This window comes from Cyprinus carpio, unplaced genomic scaffold (assembly GCF_018340385.1).
Source record: "Cyprinus carpio isolate SPL01 unplaced genomic scaffold, ASM1834038v1 S000006689, whole genome shotgun sequence".
Taxonomy (NCBI): Eukaryota; Metazoa; Chordata; class Actinopteri; order Cypriniformes; family Cyprinidae; genus Cyprinus; species Cyprinus carpio.
The window spans coordinates 139,407-155,129 of record NW_024879305.1 but is presented as its reverse complement, the minus strand read 5'-3'; positions in this window follow the sequence as shown (position 1 = coordinate 155,129).

Here is a 15,723-nt window from a genome sequence, read left to right as displayed (position 1 = left end):
CATGGGTGACCTATTAAACACCCTCTATAGACATCTCTGTGAAAATTTTTAAAGCATTTTATACACGTTTGCATAAATTCTTCTTTCAGAACGTAATGGAGAGATGTCTTAACACTGATTTTTCCTCTGAAACACAAAAACGAGAATTTAAATAAAATCAATATTTTATGTTTTGAGAATGGCCAACCCTTCTCTGTAGATATTGTGCTTCTGGTTTGTGCATTATAAATCACATAAATCTACAAAATATATAAAAACTCTGATACTTTACTGATGTCTGGACTCTGTTTGGGATTTAGAAAAACTTCAATATATTGTTCATGAATATGCTACATTCTGTGAAAATTTATATTTTACACTCTAAAAAATATTGTAGCCTATAGACGCAACAAAATAAAACGGCCGACGCTCCACTCAGGGCTCGTAGTTGTGATTGGGCTCAATACCTCCCCCAGCTGCTTGAGACACGCTGCAGAGCAGAGTATGAGCAGTGCGCTGCGATTCTGACTGGAGCTTAGAGAGGAGTTTTTAAAAGTCGGAGCGTCATGGTTTTCACTCGCCCTCCTAGCTACATCACAGTACAATTCATGCCAACAGCCCGTAATATAACTGCATATTTTGCAAGAATTCACATGATAAACATATTTAGCTATAGCTTGATACACATAATCTCTCCGATCAGAAGATTATAATGACGGCAATAGTCGAGCATTACAGGCTAGTTCTCAAGTAGTTTGTCTTCCTTTTACTGATTATTTTCGGGTTAAAGCATGATTTAAATTCCCAATTGATAATTAATCATTATTTTTGAGAAAAATCGTGAACGTAGACGTTTGAGGCAGGCTTTAAGACCAAGCGGAGTCCTCCGTCAGCTGCTCCCGCTTCACAGCGAGCACAAACTCTAACTGACCCAGCTTCACCGTCCACGTTTGTATTTTATAAAATCAGTTTGAGTGAATACAACTCATTGATCATGAGCCCAAAATTTAGCAAGGCGGAAAAACATTCAGTCTACCTGAAGAAAGACGTATTTCATTGAGCTAATGCTGTTAAATAGAGAGTAAAAAAAAAACAAAACAAAAAAAAACTGAAAAGTATGCATTTTATTTATACACAGGCTATATGATTGAAATAATATTTTAGTTGAAAACTTTAAGTGCCATTGTTAATTTGCACAAGTGCCACAAGTAAATTTGCAACTCTAATGATGATGTGACTCCCCTGACAGTGGCACTTTCCTCAAAATAAATAAATAAATGAATAAAATAAAACCTTGTTAGAGCTATGTGAGCGATTAATAGATTTAAAAAAGAAAAAAAGTGTGTGCTTGGTTTCCGAGCTGGAAAACGCAGGTAGCTCATGAAAAGAAGTCATGATAACATATAATTAATTCCTTAAAATAATTTGAAAAGCATTCAAAACGCTTTTTTTTAAAATACCATATTCAACTTGAATTTCAATGCTATTAAACTGACTTTCAAATCTTAAGGAGTTTATAAGTTGAAACGGTGAAATGTCACAGACAGTGCATGTTAAATAGTCTAAATTAACTTGTATCTTGTATAGTATCTGGAGACCTTGATTGCATGTTAGCATAAAACTAACAATATATTTTGACTTTTTTTTTTAATGAACAATTCCTGTATATAATATGTGACAGCAACCTTTATATCAAACATTTTGAAATCGTCCACAGCTGAGCATCGCGGGGGAGGCATGCCAGAGCCTTAGCCGGAATGAAACTTTGCTTATGCACAAAGTCATTTTCATAGATGCAATGAAAAAAAAAAGCTGGATAAAATTATATAGCTACTTAGAAACTTGTAAAAATAGTTAACAACATAACCTAGATTAGGCCCATGCTCTGTTCCTAAGTATATAATGTAAATTTGTTAACCCACAATAACACATTTTAACTGATTAATCACCTATTTTCGTTTGCTTTTTTTGTAAACACGCTAAAAATTAATTACATTTGTGAGAGTTGCATTTTATTACATTCAGAAATAATAACGGCAGGCCTAATAATGCTATAGGCTAATGTACCAACAGGATATTTTTTAGTTCCCCTTCACTTTACAACAAATCCTTTAAATTCAACAAATTTATCAGAACAGAACAAGAATTACAAATATCAGCTATTTAAAAAAAAAAGAAAAAAATTATAATAATTTAAAGCGAATATAAACAAAACAAAACAAAAAAAATAATAATAAATTTGAAGCTAAACTCTTATTCATGAGGTAAAATAGGCTTTGGATTTCAGACGTGTTTCAGTATCTACGAAAAAAAAAAATCATAATGAGCAAAAATATGCCAAAGGTGGACGCGGCTTCGCGCGCGTGGTTTGGTGAGCGACTGCTGTTTCCAGATAGCCAATGGCGTGAGGCACCAAGCTGGCGATCAAAGTCACAATTCACAATTTCTGGTCCCACAGTAAAGGCATAATTCAAAAAATGCAAAGTGTTAGCAGTTTGAAAAATCAAGAATAATAACAGAGTTAATAAAATTATTTGTAAATGCTGCACCGTTCTCATTTCGCTCTGCAAATGGAACCTTAAGATTATTATTATTTGAAAACATTTAGTTTTTAATCCGTATACATATGTATATATGCCTATATATGTAATGACTGTTTAATAACAACAGCATGCATAAGAGCCTTTGTGTAAAGGTCTTTCTTTAAATTTTTGATGAGTAGACTGTAGCCTAAGACTATCCTATTTTTGGCTTTTAAGGATGTTATAATGTATAATATAATGTTATTGTTGTTTTACGTCTTCCTTTCATTTTACAATTACATTGAAGTTCGCCAATCCGTCCCTTTGCGCCACCTGGCTGACTGGATTTTCACCGGAGGAATTATTTTTACCGATGACTGACTTGCGGGCAGTAGTTATGCTGCAATGGTATTATTACCCATTTTGGTTGTCAACCTACTGTATATGGAGGAAAATCCTGGAATGATTTCCTCTAAAACATTAATTAATTTTTGACTGAGTAAAGAAAGACATGAACATCTTGGATGACATGGGGGTAAATTATCAGTAGAATTTTATTCTGGAATTGAACTAGTCCTTTATAACTGAAGAAATACAAACCAATATATCTACAAGATTGATTCTAAAAGAGTTTTATTATTCCGATGTAAATTTACATTATCAATGAACAGTTCTTTGTGTACCCCCCCAGGAGGATTTGAATAACTAAAAACTGCATTTCTATCTTATCAGTTAGGGTTACTCTCATGATGAGGTCACTTTTACCTTCGAGAGAAAGAAACAATGTGTGCTGTTTGCTGATAGCTTTGTATCTTGTATCTACCACACAAGTTTTATATTAATCCACAATATTCTACTGCTCCTGTGGACTTCATATACACTGCTGGCCAAAATCATTAGAACACTAGTATTTTCAGCAGATAAAAAATGGTTTTAAGTGAGTTATTTCTATCTTTTGCTGTAGTGTGTCAGAAGGAAATATCAGTTCACATTTCTAAAGGAAGGTTTCTTGAAGCGTCTCGGAGACACAGTTCTTCTGGATTGAGTCTGTCTCAGTTTGTTCTGTTTCTTCATGTGACTCCAGACAGACTGATGATGATCAGATCACATCTCTGTGTGCAGCACAAACATCTCACTGCAGTATTAACATTAATGACCATATCAATGTTTGGAAATGTAAACTGATATTTCCTACTGAAACACTAGCAAAAGATAGAAATAACTGACTGAAATTCAAATAATTTTGTGCACCACTGTAGCTCTGATAATATATATAAGTAGACAGACATATTTTTTTAATTCTGGATTCTAGCTATATTAGTGTAATAAGTAAAACCAAAACATACAACAAAAGCTCCATGACTCTGCTCCAGAAGTGACAGAAACAGCAGATAAAGAGCAGTAATCAGCTGGATCTGCTGGGGGTAAAAAAAGATTGTGAGAAGACACCTGTTTTATCTGGGATGAAAACAAACTAAAACATGGAAGAAAAATACTGTGAACATTCCTTTAAAAAAGAAGGTAGAAATCGTGGCCTAGTGGTTAGAGAGTTTGACTCCTAATCCTAAGGTTGTGGGTTTGAGTCTCGGGCCGGCAATACCACGACTGAGGTGTCCTTGAGGTGCACCGAACCCCCAACTGCTCCCCGCAGCGTGTGTGTGTTCACTGCTCCAGGTGTGTGTTCACTGCTGTGTGTTCACGGTGTGTGTGTGTGTTCACTGCTCCGGGTGTGTGTTCTACGCGTGTGTTGTGTGTGTGTTCACTGCTGTGTGTTGCGCTGATGGGTTAAATGCAGAGCACGAATTCTGAGTTTGGGTCACCATACTTGGATGTATGTTACGTCACTTTTTCACTTTAGAAGACTGTCTTTCCCAGAACTTCTGGATCATAGGGGGAAGCAACACACACAAACACATTAAAGGGGTCATATGATGTTGATAAAAAGAACATTATTTTGTGTATTTGGTGTAATGAAATGTGTTTATGCGTTTTAAGGTTTAAAAAACACATTACTTTCCACATACTGTACATTATTGCTTCTCCTCTATGCCCCGCTTCTTCTGAAACACGTTGATTTTTACAATGCTCATCGTTCTGAAAAGCGAGGTGTGCTCTGATTGGCCAGCTATCCAGTGTGTTGTGATTGGCTGAATTCCTCGAGCGTGTGACGGAAATGAGACAAAACAAATAAAACACATTACAAACGAGGCATTTGTTGCATCCAGTGGGAACATAATTACTGATTATAATGTCTTATACTGTCTTTTTACGTGTTGCGTATTGCGCTGTGTAAACATAAAACCATGTCTGCATTTTTAATCTGAGAAACAACAAGCCCTACTCTACTGCTCAAAACAAAACACGAGTTTGAATCATCATTGGCAAATTATTTAAATATAAAAAAACGTACTTACAGGCTGTGAGTCAGAAGCGGCAGACTGTCCTTGCAAAGTCTGAACTGCCCAACTTTATAGAAACAGCCGTTGTGCCACAGACACATTGCAGGCTGCTGGTTCAGGAAACAGTCCTCATCCTCCATAAAATGTGCAGTACACATCTGAATATTGGGGTTGGACTGTTCTGGAACAGTGTTGTAAATACAACTTAACCACTGAATTCTAGTCATGTCCTCTTTTGGAAGACCAAACAAAGTTTCACTTCAACGAAACACACAGCGACTCCACAACACGGCAGCTTGGTAACAGAAAGAATAAACGTTACTCCTTCTTTATTTATTTAAGACTCTGAACATCTGAAAACACCTCAAGGCGTTATGCAAATCTTCACCACTATGAAGTGATGTAGAGATGTGGGGCGTGTTAGACACGAGAAAGTAAAAGCACCGTTTCATCCGACAGTGGTTGATTCTTAACTTTTATAAAGAATATCTGGACGCATCAATCGCTTCGCGGAACCTGAGACTTTAGTCTTGCTGCAACTTTTACTGTAAGTATCTTCTTTATGCACCAAGAGCTTGTAAAACAGAGTCCCAAAGACTGGCGCTTTTGTCAAAGGAGGGAATTTAGGAAACGAGGCGCTTGATATGACCATAGATGACGTACACTATGTGGGAAAGAATGTGTTTTTTGCATAACACTGCCCAAAATGTTCATGTCATTATTCAAGAATGTCGCTCCAAACCCGTAGGCTTTCAGTTCGCCTTTCGAACACAAGTTAAGTGTTGATAAAAATAGGAGTCTTGTGACTGTCCCAGGGACAAATAAAATAACTGTGCACAAGGTCTAGGAAAGAGTGAAAGACATCAGAATACTCCATCTGCCATTTGGTGATTCAACTGTAACGTATGAAGCATTTAGAGAATACTGTTTTGTACAGGAAGCTGTCAAAAAATAATGACTTATCCTCACACAATGGACAGACTAACGCATTTATTGGTTGACATTATCTTGATGGAACTCTCAACTTCTCGAGATACATGGTCTATTCTGAAAACTGTTCTATTTATGGCATTCATCTTCTGGTGCTTGTGTCATCTTTTTCTAAAATCTTGTAAATATTATTTTATTTGTTATTATGTATTAGTATTATTTAATTTATTGACTATTATTATTTAATGTTTATGTATTTTCATTTATTATTTTTCTTTCTCTAATCTTAAGTCTAGAAGGGGTTCTAAATTTGATAGTTGCTTTTTTGTTTTTATACTGCTGTTCACAGAAGAGGGATTCAATAAAACAGTCATTAACAAAAAACAAAAATAATGTGTTTATTCAACAATTCTCTCTCCTCTGTGTCTCTCCAAATCAGCTGTGAAATCCATTTTGTTGAATATGAGCTGAACACAGACGGTGTACACTCTTCTGTGTCATAAGTGCAGTACTGCTGGAAAGCTTAGACCTTCAAAATGTATGTAGTTTATCTAGATTAAATCAGCATTTGATTGTGAAATAGGGCTGTAAACTTGTGTTGTAAAAAAAAAAAAAAAAACAACAACAAAAAACTTAGGGTCATGTTTCAAGGGACAGTGCACATTTACAGTGTATAATATAGCCCATGTATTCCTGTATTTGTTTTGTAAAAGGTTGATCTGTGAGCAGATAGGACACCACTTTAAGTTATTTACAGTTACATAAGTCTTATGTTATTCATTCATACACATTTTATCCTACTTTTTTCAGATTATATAAAACATTTGAACACTACCTCAATCATAACTCATCTCTAACTATTCAACTTTTCTATTCTAGGAATACTCTTATAAGGCAGTAAAAACTCATGAGAGAATCTCAGTAAAATATAATATTTTTTAATACAAATTATGAGTAATATGCAAACATAAATTGAAAAAAATATATGGTTTGATCAATAAGTCATGCACTCTTAAAAAAAGGATATGTTCAATTTGTAATACATTTTCTGTGTGTTTTGTGTTAAATGTGTTAAAAAGAAAAGAAAAAATGTAACAGTGCATCCAACAGGTTATTTATCTGCCAATCACATTGCTGCATGCATCACTTCATGTGCAGTTACTCTGCTCAAGAGCAAGTTTCCTCACTTCAATAATCTATATGTGAGATTGCTGTGTTTTTATTGCATACAAGGTTTAATCAAAAATAACACATGCTTGACACAAATTGTGTAACTATAACACATTAGTGTAAAAAAATGTCAACAAACTTTCTGTGTTAACCTGCACCCAGATGCCGGCGTCCTCAGATCCCCTTGTTTGCACGTGTCAATATTTACGAATAGATTAAATGAAACAGGACAAATTTAATCTTGACAAACTATATATCATTATAAAGATACTAAGCCCCCTCAAGCATCGGCAACAGATCGCTGTTTTTCAATGGAAAGCTTTTAAAGAATGTATTTGCTAAATTTGTGTAAGCAGTACACATCAAAACATGAATAATAGAAAACCGCAGTACATACCAGATTCGTCGTAATAACGAGTGTCATAAACACATCCACAGCTGTAAATCCTGGTTTAGATAGAAAGGTAGGGTCCACTGAACGACATCTCATGGAGCTGACGTTTAGTCCAATGAAGCAATAACGTTGTAATATGGATGATAATTCCTTTGTTTATCATTCTCAGTTCTTCCTCCACAGAATTGTTTTGTGTCCATTATGGAATAGCTCACGCTCAGAAACTGCGTCTTGGTAGTAAAAAAACAGCATGGATTTGTAGCGTACAGTGTCACAAAAGGAATGAGACAAACCACCAAAATAAAAGTGAAAGATAAGCAGAAGATTGTTTATTTGAATTCTGACACACTCTCGTGACGCGGGCTCTGACGCACCTGTCATCTGATGGAGGCGGAACTTAGCGATCACCTTTTCTTTATTTTTTTTAATTTTTCAACATTTTTTATATATGTGTGAGTGTGTTTTATGTTGAATGTGCCCTGTATCTGCATGATTACCATCTGTTTGAGCGCCAAATCAGCTCCCGTTATTACTGTGTAATGACATGGCTATCAGAATGTAATGATGCGCCATCTATATGAATAGAGTGTGATTATTGACTTTATAGACATTTATATGATTACCATCTCTATAACTGGCCATCAGCACATTACAGCGTAAGTTTGAGCATATGTAATTCAATGTAAATGCTGTATTTCTAGCAATCTCAGGATGTTCTGTAATTGACATACAAGAAGTTAAGTCTTTTTTCTTACTCAAATTATTCTTTATTGTATTTTTCTAGTGCTCCAAATAAATCACTTATATGACGAGCTAGTGAACATTCTGTCTAATGTTTTATAATTGGAAAACTATTCAGTGGCATGTTTAATGACTAAAATAGTTTGTAGAACACTTCCAATACAGTTAAAGGTAAGGTAAATATTTTTTATATTTGGGGGCTGGTGGGGACTAGACAAAGTCTCAGAAAAATAGTTGCAGGAATCTCATTTTTCATGGTATCATCTTCAGATTTAAAATAGACAAACTCATATGAGACATGTGACTTTCTCAACCCATTACTTTTTCTAGATTGCTCCAGGACTGATTTCAGCAGTATTTTTTATATCAAATAAAAAAATTCACTGTGGTAAAAATATTTTTTCCGGCAGTAATTTCCAGTGTCTATAACTTTTAATATTTTTTGAGCATTATCAACTCTGAGCAGTGAACAAAAGTATAGCACACCTAAAGGGTCTTCTTTCCAAAGACACCAAAATTATGTGTAGAACACACACTGGAAGTAAGGAACTTTTGCAGGAATTTTTACACACTAGGTGCGGGCATCACAGCACTCATGTTTTAAGTCAGTTTAATGTAATTTAGAATGATAACAAAAAATTTTAAGTTGATTGTAGGCTACTTAAAATTCTAAGAATATTTTTTTTTATTTATTTTTTTACAGTGGATAACTGTAATCAGCAGTGTTAGAGGTGCAACAAGAAACAAATGTTTAGAATGATAACAAACAAAAAAACAGCTTTGAGCTTTTTTTTCAGTAATGGTGACTGTTACTCAAAAGACAAGAAGAATAAATCCATCACTTGAATGAATTTGAAGAACAAACTTAAAGGGGGTGCTTTTCCTGCTCATTCTGTTTACTCAGTTTTAGGTGTCTTTTTATCCATAGAAATGCGTTATTCAGTGCTGTAATTTGATGTGACCGTCTGAAGTTGGACGTGCACTGTGGCCAGACCCGACTAATCGATCATGAGAATCGTTGTCGATGATTTTCATTATCAATATTAATCGATTTTATCGATTAGTTGTTGCAGCCCTACTTTAAAGAATGTCATCATATTCTGTTACACCAAATACACAAAATAATGATCTTTAAAAAAGCATCATATGAACCCTTTAAAACTAGCTGACAGTATGGGAGGGAGATATGACCATATTAATTCACAATAACAGCATATCACAATACAGTTATTTTTGTTGTTTTATTAAACATAAGATCAAAGTAGCTAATTACAAACAATAAAAAAAATTCAATAGAACAAACATAAGTTAAATACATTTCGTGATTTTCTCTTTAGTATTTTGAAAGTGAAAAAAAAGTGAAAGTGACATACAGCCAAGTATGGTGACTCAGAATTGGTGCTCTGCATTTACCCCTTCCAAAGTGCACACACACAGCAGTGAACACACACACTGTGAACACACACCCAGAGCAGTGGGTATCATTAATGCTGCGGCGCCCGGGGAGCAGTTGGGGGTTCAGTGTCTTGCTCAAGGACACCTCAGTCGTGGAATTGCCGATCATAGATTTGTTAAAATACCAAAGGGTGCTTATTGGTCATGTCAATATAACTGCACAAGTAGCCAAACACACACACACACACACACACACACACACACACACACACACACACATGTTGTGTTTCCATGTTTTATGAGGACATTCCACATGCGTAATGGTTTTTATACTGTACAAACTGTATATTCTATCACCCTACACCAACACTACACCTAACCCTACCCCTTACAGGAAACTTTCTGCATTTTTAGATTTTTCAAAAATCTTAATTCTTTATGAGTTATAAGCTTGTTTCTTCATGGGGACCTATCCTTGTGGGGACATTTGGTACCCATCACACACACACACACACACACAAACACAAACCATACATTTTGGCGAGTAAGACCTGTTCCTGAATCAGCGTGTTTTATTGATCATGTCTGAAAACATTTAATTTAACCCTAGAATCAGAGGGAAGTGAAGGTGGTGAACATGTACCACAGATGCACCTAACCCTAGCATAATGTGGAATCACCATTTGAACAATTAATTAAATGTAACAGCCTACAAACTTTCACTTAAAACAAGTTATAATTTATTTTTTTCATAGTTGTCTCGCTGTCTCGCAGTGTTGCGTTGCAATGCTATTTGCTGTCTCACAGTGTTGCTTTGAGCGTGATTGGTTAATCAGACTGTCACTCAGGAATCTGGCCAATGCCTAGTGAGCGTGTCGTTTTCCCGGTTAAATTTGAAAATACAATGATGCGGTGAGTGCCGCTTGGTCGGGCTTCTCGCAGCAGTCTGCTTCGGGTCGATCCCCTTTTAATGGCTTTGGTACGGATTATTTTATGGCTGAGTGTTTAATTCATATTTTGAGTGAGTTTGGGTTGTGGGATGACAATTGTGAACAAACAAAGCCGCCAATATGGACATAGACTTCTACCAGCAGCTAACAGACAAACAAACTGCCAAAGTTAAGTAACGTTTAGTACCTTACATAATGTTCTGTAGTTACATTAAGATACAGTGCATTGAAGTGAGGTGCTAATCGCGGTGTCCTACCAGTCAGGGCCGTCGCCAGAACAAACCAAATGGGGGGGCATTTAATTTTCATAGGGGGGCACACTTTTTTAATGATCTGAGACAGACTATAACAACAACCCATATTAGGCTATAACTAAAATAGACCACAATAGTCTTGTTTTGTTCAATTATTCAAATAAAATACTTCACCGTATGAGCTCAACGCGTCTGTTTATTGTCTCTTAACATTTCCAAATTTAGCTAGTAGCCCTATATTTTTTTTGTTAATCTGCATTGTTCATCACATACACAACACAGTGCCATCTAGTGGCTTTCTTAAGTAACACATGAACAAATCAGCGTGAGCGTATATCATTACAAGTCCAACCTAAAGAAACTACACCAAAACCAATTTGATTTATGACTCCACACTTCATAAACATTTTAGGTCCTTCATTTCCAAGATCATCAATGGCCTGCAGCTTTGGCCCAGGCACAGCCACAGCGGCGGGCAATCATCGTCATCACTAGTAGTAGGCCCATTCATAATTACACCCGCTGCTCTGTCTACACTGTGAACTTGTGTCTCATTAGACAAATTCTCCAATCCTACCATCTCATTAGCTCAGAGTTAAGTCTCCACACACGTTGGTGTTGGTCAAAGTCGTCTTTGTCACCGACCTAATCTTTAAACCACTTTCTTATATATTCATACTGTAGCTTTTTCTGTACAAAACCGCCAAAAATTTATTCTGAGATCGCATGCAATGCACTGGCTCAGCTAAGCAAGAAAGGAATTGCATAAACAATACTGTATGCTTAACTAAATGAATTGCATGATTTATATATATATATATATATATATACATATATATATATATATATATATATATATATATATATATATACATATACATATACACAAACTGCATATTGTAATTTGAATAAATAAAACTACTAACACAAAAATAACATATTGAAAGGTCTGTTGCTGGAGACTTGCCATTGGCCTGTTGTATTTGAATAGTGTATGAGGTAGGTCTTTGCAAGGTTTGGGTGCTGTTTTGGGATGTTTTAACAGTCATTTAGGAATATAATTATATTTAAAATTATGTTCTGTGTAATAATGCGTTGAATAATGAATTGTCTGAATCATTTCTGAAAGGTAATGTGTTATGCATTTCTAATGTGCCACAATACGTTGTAGTGATTACTGTTCCTGTGAGCTAAGTTCTGCTGAAACAACATAATCACGATGATCTCAATCGATGACATATATCAAACGTTAAACATCTAAAGAGGCAGTCACACTAAATCTTGAACGTGCGAAATTTTTTCTGACACCGCTCATGAATATGGGTGGGAGCAGGATCTCTCCTCAGTTATCACAACATGGATTAATGTGCTTGTATACTGTGTCTTTTTGCGATGTATTGTCGAAAGCGCTTTTATTGTTTTACTCTGTCTGTCTTTCTCTCTATATAAATAAATACACACTAAGCAATAAAAAATTATAAAATGTGTCCTCATTCAAATGTACCATCTGTTCCTGTTTCCATTGACACTGCGAACCATGCAGGTTTTTTTTTTTTAATAATCTTTTAAAGATGTGTTACGTAAAATATGATGCTGCGCTATGGCTAAAATTAAGCGCTTCCTTAATTTTTGAATTTCTGTACAGAGAGGTCACGCGGTGAGCGTATCGATTTTTAATGGTACCACGTCTTTCAAGTGATGCTGGTCGCAGGTCAGAGTTCAAATCAGGCGAATTTTTCACATGAGCTTCGCGTTTAGCGGTCTGAGCGCATTAGCATCGCGATATGAATATGGAAGTCAATGGAGCGAAAAGTGCAGTGTGACCGCTGCTGATGCAAGTTTCGCGTAGTGTCCTGTGCATTACATTTAGGGGGGCACAGTAAGTCATTGGGGGGGGCACTGCCCCAATGCCCCCTTGACGACGGGCCTGCTACCAGTGTGTGTTACTGTGTTTTGTTAGTATGAGCTGCGGCTGGGTGATATATGACCATGTCGTGGCAAAGGTATGTAGCACAAATATAAACTCATAGCACAGTACTACTTAAAGTTATTGACCGTTTTATAAATAAATGTGCATGAATGAGGAATTAATAGCAGGATGCACGTGGTGACACAAAGCCACACCTCACTTGACTGGTCAGATACAGACAGTCATCTCAAGATTCACTTGATTTAACAGGCGCTAATGTTTGGAGCCAAGATTAACATTTAGATGGAAACCCGGTGACGTGTCAGTATATACTGGATCTGTGTAGTTTGTTCTTAAAGTGACAGCAGTATAATTTAGCCTAATGTTACCTGCAGACGGTCATAATTTTAATCAAACAACAAAATAAATGGGGGAAGTTGTGGCCTAGTGGTTAGAGAGTATGACTCCTAACCCTAAGGTTGTGGGTTTGAGTCCCGGCCGGCATACTACCGAATGAGGTGTCCTTGAGCAAGACACCGAACCCCCAACTGCTCCCTGGGTGCCGCAGCATAAATGATACCCACTGCTCCGGGTGTATGTATGTGTGTGTGTGTGTGTGTGTGTGTGTGTGTGTGTGTGTGTGTGTAGTGTCGTCCGTGCGTACGCGCTGCACTTTGGATGGGGTTAAATGCAGAGCACCAATTCTGAGTATGGGTCACCATACATGGCTGTATGTCACGTCACTTTAAGCAACAGTTGTGCAGCTATGGCATTTTCTGTATTTGGTGAGTGAATTTCGTGTGGTGCATTGGCACGGGATAAGAGAAACCTGTGATTTTACTCTAATTTACTGACTTATCTCCCGGATACCAGGATGTCAAGGCTTTGAGAGGCCCGTTCTATGGTTCAGATGGATTTAAAAAAGAAACTAATATAGTCTCGTGCGCTGTTTCATTTACATTTCACCGGGTTAAAATAATTTCTCAAGCTTTATGCTTGATTTATTTGTTACACATTAACCTCAAAACCTTCTCAGTTTTCTCTTTCTGCAAACTGAATTGTGTAGCGATATGACAGCACCCAAAATATTATCAAACACTACAACGCAGCTCTATGCTTCACGAAGGATGGATAAAAAGGCGCACAGGAAACAAAAACCTTGAAAAATGAAATATGACCCACCAAATCCAGGCCAAATCACAGAGATGTTGATTCGCACGGGACTAATATTATCACAGGACCTCGGTGTTTGGTGAAAAATGGTAGGTTTTTTGCGGGGGAATTTTTACTTGACAAATTACAGACATGGACGATTCACACGGGATTAAGATCAGAGACAACCTCCACAATTATTACAAATGACTGGAGATCACCAGGTGATACTAATCCTGTGCTAATAGGGCTAAAGTATGCTGTTCAGTTATTCAAAAGTAAAGACAATGTATCCACCTTATTTTGCAATGCAGAAGTAGGTACGATGACGTACTTCCTTATAATGTGTCAAACTTCTGTTTCACTAGGTGAGAAGCGTAGGAGCGATATGGTGGGTGCACACACAGAACACTATTAAACACCGTGATGATAAATATTTACCGCACCTGCGATGTATGACACAGTGGGAGGATGAAATTAAGAAGTGGCATGCACAACTTTTTAAATATTTAGTTTTGGCGCTTGAAGTAGACGGGTCTTCGATGCGGAATATAAAAAGCATTGAGGCATTTATCAGTAACGTTACCTGCACAGCAGAATAGTCAGCCGAGTGCTGGTACATAAAACAGAAAGTGAATTCATGTTTTTAAAAGCAGACGTGAATCCCTGTAGTTATGTGATTGCATTGAGGATTTAGCTAACTGGTAAATGATTAATGTCTCCTTTTTTTCTCTTTCATCTGTGAAATCACTTATTGTTTTAAGGTAGTAATTCATTTTTTTTTTGTAATGGTCATCAGAATTTGATCCATTATGTGCATCTTAAAATTGGAAGTGTAGAATTTAACAGTGTACAATAAAGAGCTAGTGTCCTTCTTGAGAATGGCAAGGGCTAAGGGATCTTCACTGTTGAACTGTGTTGCCTTGTGTAACATTATTTTATCCCCTGAGGCATAAGTGTGGTCTGTCATTGCATCACTGTACTGAAGGGGCAGCTGCAATGGCTCCATTCATGCGGTCTCATAGTCACCTTGCTCATCATCTGCAAAACAACACTGAAGTCAGTCAGATGCTCAGGAGAAACTGATATATTCTCCACCCCATATTTACAAAAAGTAGCAAAAGTATTTTGTACATGGCATCATGGTGTTCCAGTCCCAGTACAGTGGTACTTTTATTCAATACAATCACAGTACCTGGCTTTAAGTGATAGTTCACCAAAAGAATTAACATTTTCATCATTTACTCAACCTCGACTTGTTCTAAACCTGTATAAATTTCTTTGTTCTACTGAACACAAAGGAGTATATTTGGAATAATGTTAATATACAAACTATTCTTGGATCCTATTCACTTCCATAGTATTATTTCTTATTACTGTGGACATGAATGAGACCCAAGATTTGCTTGGTTACAAACATTGTTCGAAATATCTTCTTTTGTGTTTAGCAGCAGAAAGAAATGAACACAGGTTTGCAACAACTCTTGAGTAAATAAATGACAGAATTTTAATTTTAGCTATCCCTCTATGTGCTTTTTTGTAACAGTTTTCTTCTGTTATCAACAACTACATCTTAGTACTAAATATTATTCATGCCCAACAGAAGTGTCATCGATAAAGAAATAGTTTAAACAATGTCTTTTGTTAGAGCACGTAACTGAACAAGAAGCTGTAACACACCTGTTAGTGGATATATCCTGACGAGTCTTCACTTCACTGGGAATGGATGATTTTCAGTGGGTCTACCATCAACTTTTATATTATTATTCTCAGAAAAAAAATGTATTATATTTTATATTATTATTCTCAGAACAAATAATCTTAGAATCCTTACATAAAGAGAGAGAGAGCGAGCGTGAGAGAGAGCATTTATCATGCAATATTTATTTGGTTTACCATGGGGCACATACATTTATTAATATGCTGTC